Below are 10,191 nucleotides of genomic sequence, written 5' to 3'. Positions count from 1 at the left end.
TCTGTCAAATAGGAAAATACTTTAAACCATTTGTAAGACATGTATTGCCTAACCATTTTCAATAAGGATTATATGTCGTAAACATTCCCAAACTTAAAAAAAAAAAAAAATACTGCAGCCAAACAGACCATGAAGGCCCAACGGTACCTACCGGCCACCGTGTCATCCTCGACCCACAGGCTTCACTGGATCGGATATAGAGGGGTATGTGGTCAGCATACCGCTCTGCCGGGCGTCTGTCAGGTTACTAGACCGGAGCCGCGACTTCTCAATCAAGTAGCTCCTCAGTTTGCCTCACAAGGGCTAAATGCTCCCCGCTTGCCGACAGCGCTCGGCAGACCGGATGGCCACCCATCCAAGTGCTAGCCCAGCCCGACAGCGCTTAACTTCGGTGATCTGACGGGAACCGATGTTACCACTACGGCAAGGCCGCTGGCGAGCATCCCCAACCCTGCAATAAATGTTTTAGTATGTGAAGTGTATTAAAAACAGTTTAGCACGACATTCACTTAGGTTTCCCATGTTTGTTTCCACAGTCATTAGATTTTTTTTATAGGATGATCTTATTTTCGCTCGATCTGTTTATTTGCTCAGGATAATGTTTCTCTATATCGCCTTTGGACAATTTCGACTATAAAGGAGACAGTTGTTTCCATACACACATAAGTATTCCTCCTAAACATATGACGTATCACTATCGTGGTAAGCGTGATGGAAGGTTTAATCCCAGTAAACCAAGCACAATGCACCCTTTACATATATTAATTTAAATTAAAAACATATTGAACCTTTTTTGACAGTTCTTTGCTCTCAACTAAAAATTTATGAATAGATCAATCTCTCTTTTTCGCACTTTATTTGTGTATCTGTACCTGTGTGTGTGTGTGTGTGTGTGTGCGTGTGCGTGCGTGTGTGCGGGAGAAAAGTGCAACACCCTCAAAGACAGTGTTCAGTGGCACCTGGGTATAATATGTGCATGCTGAAAGGTTTTACTGTTAGTGATTCACTTGTCATGGTCATCGGCGATCAGATGGCGTTTAAGAAGCTGCCTGTTTGACTCTGCAGGCAGTAAATATGCTGAGTTTCTAAGTGAACTGTATTTGCACCATTTATTCTAGAGTACCACCATACTCCACCGATAAGTACGTACTCCTGTTGAAGAGCTTCAGTCATTTGAATAGGGTCGCTTTGTGAGCTTGCAGGAAACTGGGTGGACGCATCGACGGACTGCTGTACATGATGGACATAACGTGTCGGTCGAAGATTCGCACACCTGTGTACCTGGTCCTGGATGTCCGCGTAGTAGTGACACATCGTGCGAGGAGCGGCGCCGGCCGCGGTGGTCTCGCGGTTCTAGGCGCGCAGTCTGGAACCGTGCGACTGCTACGGTCGCAGGTTCGAATCCTGCCTCGGGCATGGATGTGTGTGATGTCCTTAGGTTAGTTAGGTTTAAGTAGTTCTAAGTTCTAGGGGACTGATAACCACAGCAGTTGAGTCCCATAGTGCTCAGAGCCATTTGAGCCATTTGAGGAGCGGCGGCCGACGAAACATCATTCAGGCGCGAAGTCTGGGCACACGGTGCAACTACTGTGTCATCTGGGACCATTGGGAACCGTCTGGTTGCAGCAGCCTCGCCTCTGGCCGGGCTACCACGAACAACACGACACTGACAAGCACCGCTACTCGGGTGTCGTGAAAGAGTCTACTGGAGAGTGAATGGCGTTCTTTTGTCTTCAGTGGTGAGAGTAAATCCTGTTTACAAATGCACAGGTACCAACCCAGGCTTCATGGTTGGGGGGGGGGGGGGGGCGGAGGGCGGCGGCATCAGTTACACTTCAGTCACATTTTGTGTTCCTGCAGAATAAAGCAACCAATGCCTGGTAAATTGCTTAGGATGTTGTACCCGTGCTACTGCCAATTAGTCGACAGGAAATTGATGTGCTTTTGCAGCAGGACAATAATGCAAGTCCACTACGGCTGCAACGACGCAGGTTAATCTTCCTGGTAAACAACAACTACCCTGGCCAGCGAGATTACCAGGTCTCTCGCCAATTGAACGCGTATGGGATATGATGAAGCGGGGAATTCCCCAAGGCCTGCCAGAAGCACGGACGAACTGCAACAAAAGGCGCAAGATGTTTGAGAAAATCTATCGCAGAGTATCTGTCGGCACCTTTATAATCGTTATCATGCGAGAATACACGTCTACGTTGCTGCCAGAGGAGGTGGAGGGGGGTGGTGGTGGGGGAACGCTATGTGTTGGTGCGACTGTTTGATTACTACTTATTGTGACACGTGAGTTTAATTTGGTCTGAATTTGTTATCATATACTCCGGCAATGAAGAACTATCTGGCACCTCATTCTTCAATAAAGTAACCTCGTCCTTGAGCGTGCATAACTTTTTTCCGGACATGTATGAGCAGTACAAATAGATTTTAAGTATTATTTGAATATGATTTAAAACTACTAAGGTAGGAGATCAGGAAGTGAGCATATTTTTAGTGAGAAAACTATCACGTTTATAAATTCTGCCTTCACTTTGAGTACTTACAAATTACAATAATGTAACTAGTTCACTATTCCAAGTTTATTAGAGATGATAGTAACATTCTACAAGAGTGTCTGTAATGTGGATGGTATTATTAAATTAACATCATACACAGTTGATTGCACGAGCTAGCATTTCATTTTATCGAAATTGCATAACATTCGAATGTTTTTCTCCTGTCTTGGAAGTGCAGAAAAACTACACATGAAAGTATGCTTTCATTTCTTATGTAATTGACAGATACTGCATTAAAACAAAGTACGCGATCCACATTAAGCCATTCTGTATCATTCAGTTTTCAATGTGAAAACTATGTTGTTTGTAAATTCAGCGTGATCTTCGAGTACTTACAAATCTAGTAACGTAACCGGTCCACGGTTCCAAGGTAGTCGGGATTGCGTTCGCGCTAACCTGACGAATCAAAAAAAAAAAAAAAATAAATAAATAAAAAAATAAAAATGTTGTCAGATCTGGTAGTAACATGTGGACACTGACATGCTACAATGGTGTTCGTACTGTAGACTACGCTCTGGACATAACACTGACGTGATAAATGTCATGGGATAACTCCTAATATCATGTCGAACCTCCTTTGCGCGGCGTAGTGCAGCAACTCGACGTGATACGAACTAAAATAATTCGTCGGAAGTCCACTGCAGAAATATTGAGCCATGCTGTCTCTGAAGCCGTTCATAATTATGAAAGTGTGTGGCCAAATAATTCGCTCGAATTGCCCAGAATGTTCTTCAAACTAATCACGAACTATTGTGGCCCGGTGACATAACGCATTGTCATCCATAAAAATTCCATCGCTGTTTGGGAACATGAAGTCCATGAATGCCTGCAAATGGTTTCCAAGTAGCCCGCACAACCATTTCCCGTCAATGATCGGTTCAGTTAGACCGGAGGTCCCTGTCCATTCCATGTAAACAGAGCTACCACCAGCTTGCACAGTGCCTTGTTGACAACTTGGATCCATTGCCTTCGTGGGATCTGCACCACACTCGAAACCTACCATCGACTCTTACCAACAGCAATTGGGACTCGCGTGTCCAAGCCATGGTTTTACAGTCTTCTAGGGTCCAAGTGATACGGTCACGAGCCCAGGAGCGGCTCTCCAGGCGATGTCGTGCTGTTAGCGAAGTCATTCGCGTCGGTCCTCTGCTGCTGCCATAACACATTAACACCAAATTTCGCTGCACTGTCCTAACGGATACGTTCGTCGTACGTCCCACGTCGATTTCTGCGGTTATTTCACGCATTGCTGCTTGTCTGTTAGCACTGACAACTCTACAGAAACCCCCTGCTCTCGGTCGCTAAGTGAAGGCCGACGGCCACTGCGTTGTATTTAGTGAGCTTGACAGTATAAATCTCGGAATATAGAATTCCCTAAATGTTTGCGAAATGGAATGTCCCATGCGTCTTACTGCAACTAACCATTTTGACTTTAAAGTGTGTTAATTCCCTTAGTGCGGTCCTAATTTCGTCGGAAACCGTTTCACACGAATCACTTGAGCCGTGCATAGCTCGCCGGCCCACCATTTGGTATTTTACACCCTGTTTTAAAATATTTCCACCTCACCACGTTGATTTAAAATACTGGCGTTACTGTGTTGTTGTTTTCCCTGACCGTCATCGGCGCTAGTAGCGCGTATCGATATATCCCCTCTGATAGGATCTGTGCTCGGCTGCTATTACCTGCCATGGAGTCAGTCGGAATGTGCGAGGAGGAGAGTTCACGGCGGCAGTTCGGGTCGTGAGTTGGGCCCTGGCAATCAGTTGAAATGCGTCTGGAGCGCAGCCCGGGCCAGCCAGTCGCCGGCTTGCAGCAGCAGTGAGCCCTGCGTGGACATCGCCCGCCCGACCGCTGCCGCCACGCACCACTTAAGCCGGGCCTGATCTTTGGTGGATTGTTGGTCGGTCGGTTGGTCCGAGGACGTCTCCGTGCAGCGTGGTCGACTGGGCGGCTGGCGGTCTCTGCGCAGTGTCGGAGTCTGTCTGGAGCTGTACGAACGGTACGAGCATCGTCGCTCGCCGACCCAGGACGTGAAGGTGGAGTGATTTTGAGCATTACGTTGTTGGTTCCGGGGTTTCTGTTGTAGAGGTTTTCCTATGAGCAACAACGAGTGAAGTGTTCGAGATAACCGCCGTCAGGTGGAATTGATCAAATTAATTTACCCACAGTCAAGTGCACCAGCGGAATTTTCTGCCTTGTGGTCGTTAGTGTTTTGGTTACCTTCCCTGACCACCAACGTAAAATCAGGCAGTGTCTTTTCCTCACCTGTTGTTGCTGCCCAACATGGTGTGTAGTTTTGGCAGCGCGTTTGTTTGGGGATAGTCATACTTGTAATTTTTTTTTGCGGGGGTGGGGGTGGGGGGGGGGGGGGGGCTTGAATTCTCGTGTACTTCGTCGTGGCAAGCAAGCGGTTGGTCGGTCGGTCCGTGACTGTACCTTGGTTGGGTTCGCACGAATTAAGTGTAGTTGGAATCACAACCTGTCTCGCCTAAGTGAACGAGGGCAGACCGATCCACTGGAGCGTCCTGAGTGCCGTTCTCTTAATTATTCTTTTGGCAGTGTTAATCTTGTTGTAATTTAACTTTACATTATATTTTTAATTTGGCAAGGTTAGTTGTGGGTCTTCAGCCCTGGAAACATGTGCTCAGAGTTTCCTTAAAGTCCAAACATTATCGCCTTCTGCTCTTGAAAGGTTATTATAATTTTCTTCCGCCGTTGGTGTTGCAAAAGAAAATTTTTAAACTTAATGTGTTGTTTTACCGATTGTGGCCTTCAGCCATCTTAATGCGTTTGTTTGTCTCCTTCTGTGCACCTTGTGGGCCATCATCTCTGTTATCATCTTAAAACATTGTGGCCTTCTGTCTTCAGTAATCATCATAGTATATTTGGAATTTTGAAGATTAATCCGGCGGCCTTCAGCCGCTCCGCATGCTGAACTCATATATGTATACGATTTATCTTATTCGTACATTTAACTGTGTCATGTCTTTTCAAAATTGAACTTATTGTACAGCATCTGTTTGGAGGCCTTCAGCCGCGAAGCAAATTTAATTCTCTCAGAGGTGTTCAAATTGTTCAAATGGCTCTGAGCACTATGGGACTGAACATCTGAGGTCATCAGTCCCCTAGAACTTAGATCTACTTAAACCTAACTAACCTAAGGAGATCACACACATCCATGCCCGAGGCAGGATTCGAACCTGCGACTGTAGCAGTCGCGCGGTTCCGTACTGAAGCGCCTAGAACCGCTCAGCTACCGCGGCCGGCTTCAAAGGTGTTTTTGTGAGCTGTGTTGTTGTTGTTGTGGTCTTCAGTCCTGAGACTGGTTTGATGCAGCTCTCCATGCTACTCTATCCTGTGCAAGCTTCTTCATCTCCCAGTACCTACTGCAACCTACATCCTTCTGAATCTGCTTAGTGTATTCATCTCTTGGTCTCCCTCTACGATTTTTACCCTCCACGCTGCCCTCCAATGCTAAATTTGTGATCCCTTGATGCCTCAAAACATGTCCTACCAACCGATCCCTTCTTCTAGTCAAGTTGTGCCACAAACTTCTTTTCTCCCCAATCCTATTCAATACCTCCTCATTAGTTACGTGATCTACCCACCTTATCTTCAGCATTCTTCTGTAGCACCACATTTCGAAAGCTTCTATTTTCTTCTTGTCCAAACTGGTTATCGTCCATGTTTCACTTCCATACATGGCTACACTCTATACAAATACTTTCAGAAACGACTTCCTGACACTTAAATCTATACTCGATGTTAACAAATTTCTCTTCTTCAGAAACGATTTCCTTGCCATTTCCAGTCTACATTTTATATCCTCTCTACTTCGACCATCATCAGTTATTTTACTCCCTAAATAGCAAAACTCCTTTACTACTTTAAGTGTCTCATTTCCTAATCTAATCCCCTCAGCATCACCCGATTTAATTTGACTACATTCCATTATCCTCGTTTTGCTTTTGTTGATGTTCATCTTATATCCTCGTTTCAAGACACTATCCATTCCGTTCAACTGCTGTTCCAAGTCCTTTGCTGTCTCTGACAGAATTACAATGTCATCGGCGAACCTCAAAGTTTTTACTTCTTCTCCATGAATTTTAATACCTACTCCGAATTTTTCTTTCGTTTCCTTTACTGCTTGCTCAATATACAGATTGAATAACATCGGGGAGAGGCTACAACCCTGTCTCACTCCTTTCCCAACCACTGCTTCCCTTTCATGCCCCTCGACTCTTATAACTGCCATCTGGTTTCTGTACAAATTGTAAATAGCCTTTCGCTCCCTGTATTTAACCCCTGCCACCTTCAGAATTTGAAAGAGAGTATTCTAGTTAACGTTGTCAAAAGCTTTCTCTAAGTCTACAAATGCTAGAAACGTAGGTTTGCGTTTTCTTAATCTTTCTTCTAAGATAAGTCGTAAGGTTAGTATTGCCTCACATGTTCCAACATTTGTGAGCTAAGTGATAATAAATTACAATTGTGAAATGAATCCGAAAGCAACTCCCAGGGCCTTTCCACATTCCTGATTACCTGTTAGCTCTGCATGATTTAGCGGGGGTTTCATCACCTGAGTGCAAATGAGAGCTCCGCGTATTAGCTACCGTTTATACCTTGTGTGCGTGATACTACCACCACCACCTGTTTATGGGTATATCGCTATCCCATGACTTATGTCACTTCAGTGTATTGCAATAACACGAAAATCCGGCACAGTTCTTAGATTTTTTATGTTAATTAAAAGTAGAAGAATTGCTTTCCAGGAAAATCCCTAATATTTTCTCACGAGGGAAAAGACAGAGTGTCGCTAGGAACAAGCTATTGTAATCTGAAGAGATGACAGTGTAATACTATACCACGTGATGGATACATCACACTGTGGAAAAAATACTTTACGGAACGAGCGGTAGAACGCGGCGTAGCGACCCTGGGACGGGAAATACGGCAGGCAGCACGACGCGCCATCGACCGACGGCGGCGCCACAATGGAGAGTGGCCGCGGCCACAGCTCCGTGCCGTTCGCAGCCTGAATGCGAGCCATCGTCGCTGAAAACGAGGAACCGGTCCTTCCTCACTGCGCGCCTAAGGAGACCGCCTTGCGGATGATGCACCTGGTGAAAGCGACGCGAGACTCTGCAGCGGCCACTTACGTCTGCTGTTCACTCCAGCAGCCTTTTTCATTCCACTTTTTTCACCTCTCTACAGTAGTTTTTCACGTTGATACGTCTCCCACCTTTGGAGAAAAAAGAACTACATGTATGAATATCAAGAACTCAGTTGGAAACCGAGTTCTAAGCAAAGAAGGGAAAGCACAAATGTGGAAGGAGTATATAGAGGGTCTATGCAAGGGTGATGTACTTGAGGGCAATATTATGGAAATGGAAGAAGATGCAGAGGAAGATGAAATGGGAGATATGACAGAGCACTGAAACACCTAAGTCGGAAGAAGGCCCCGGGAGTAGACAACATTCCATTACAACTACTGACAGCCTTTGGAGAGCCAGTCCTGACAAAACTCTACCATCTGGTGAGTAGGATGTATAAGACAGGCGAAATACCCTCAGACTTCAAGAAGAATACAATAATTCCAATCCCAAAGAAAGCAGGTGTTGACAAATGTGGAAATTACCGAACTTTAGTTTACTAAGTCACGGCTGCAAAATACTAACACGAATTCTTTACAGACAATGGAAAAACTGGTAGAAGCAGACCTCGGGGAAGATCAGTCCACAGGATTGTAGCCTATCCCCGATTTTATTCAATCTGTATATTGAGCAAGCAGCAAAGGAAACAAAAGAAAAATTTGGAATAGGAATTAAAATCCATGGAGAGGAAATAAAAACTTTCAGGTTCGCCGATGACACAGTAATTCTGTCAGAGACAGCAAAGAACTTGGAAGAACAGTTGAACGGAATGGACAGTGTCTTGAAAGTAGGATATAAGATGAACATCAACAAAAGCAAAACGAGGATAATGGAATGTAGTCAAATTAAATCGGGTGATGCCGAGGGAATTAGATTAGGTAATGAGACACTTAAAGTAGTAAAGGAGTTTTGCTATTTGGGGAGCAAAATAACATGATGGTCGAAGTAGAGAGGATGTAAAATGTAGACTGGGAATGGCAAGGAAAGTGTTCCTGAAGAAGAGAAATTTGTTAACATCGAGTATTGATGTAAGTGTCAGGAAGTCGTTTCTGAAAGTATTTGTATGGAGTGTAGCCATCTATGGAAGTGAAACATGGACGATAAATAGTTTAGACAAGAGGAGAATAGAAGCTTTCGAAATGTGGTGCTACAGGAAAATGCTGAAGATTAGATGGGTAGATCATATAACTTATGAGGAGGTATTGAATAGAGCTCGAGAGAAGAGAAATTTTTGGCACAACTTGACTAGAAGAAGGTATCGGTTGGTAGGGCATATTCTGAGGCATCAAGGGATCACCAGTATAATATTGGAGGGCAGCGTGGAGGCTAAAAATCGTAGAGTGAGACCAAGAGATGAATACACTAAGCAGATTCAGAAGGATGTAGGTTGCAGTAGGTAATGGGAGATGAAGAAGCTTGCAAGGGATAGAGTAGCATGGATAGCTGCATCAAACCAGTTTCTGGACTGAAGACCACAACAACAACAACAACAACAACAACAACAACAACATCACCCTTCAGTATTCTTCTGCAGCGCCACATTTAAAACGTTTCTCTCTCTTCTTGTCTGAACTGCTCACTTCTGTACAAGGCTACACTACAGAAACGTACACTACAGAAAAGTACATCCAGAACAGATTTATTAGCACTTAATTGTATATTCGCTGTTAAAAATTTTTTTTACAAATGATTTTCTTGCAGTAGCCGGTTTGCGCTTTATATTGTTCCTGTTTTCATCATCATTAACTGTTCTGCTGTCCTAATCACATAATTCTACGTTTCTGCAAAAGATCGTAGTGTCTTTTTTTTCTATTTTTTCGGACGTTGGTATTCCAATTGCTTTGTTTTTAGTTCACTGTTGGTTTTGGAGATGAACTGTCATTTTGTCATTTTGAGATAGTGAGTGGAGCCTTGGACGCAAGAAAATGGAGTTCCAAGCGGAGAAATCGGGACATTTACTACATATTCTTCCGTTTGAGCTTAGTAGAAGGGTGACAGCAGCAGAGGCAACCAGAAACACTTGGCCGGTTATGGGAAGGTGTCGCTGGCAACAGCATGCCAAGAAAATCGTGGTTGTCTCGTTTTAAAGAGAATCAATTTGACATTGGTGACTCTCCACGTTCAGAAAGACCTTTGGGGTTTGATGATCTTTTAACCCTCCTAGAACAAGAATTTTTTTGTTACAATTACTACCGCTGGAGTCAATATGATCCCAAGTAATTAACACGGGATATACTGGCAATATTTTTTTTAATAACTGATATAAGAGAACATATATTGCTGATTGAAACCAGATAAACTATGTATGTAAGCACTTACAGATTTCGTCTTAATCCTTGACCTTATAGATTACATTTGAAACAAGGCAACTCTTTACATATAAGACAAAGAATCTCTGAATGTTGTTTACAGACAAAAGAAAAACATATTCTCCATGTTTCTGAATGTTTTCTATCCACTGAACGTTCGCATAGGG

General features: G+C 44.0%; 1 pseudogene; it reads right to left on the bottom strand.

The window, feature by feature from the left end:
* Window positions 1–319: 319 nt before the first annotated feature.
* LOC126209207 (5S ribosomal RNA) lies at window positions 320–437 on the bottom strand (annotated as a pseudogene).
* Between the last annotated feature and the right edge of the window lie 9,754 nt (window positions 438–10,191).

Source organism: Schistocerca nitens, chromosome 1 (assembly GCF_023898315.1).
Source record: "Schistocerca nitens isolate TAMUIC-IGC-003100 chromosome 1, iqSchNite1.1, whole genome shotgun sequence".
In the NCBI taxonomy this organism is placed as follows: domain Eukaryota; kingdom Metazoa; phylum Arthropoda; class Insecta; order Orthoptera; family Acrididae; genus Schistocerca; species Schistocerca nitens.
This window is presented reverse-complemented; position numbering and strand designations above follow the sequence as displayed.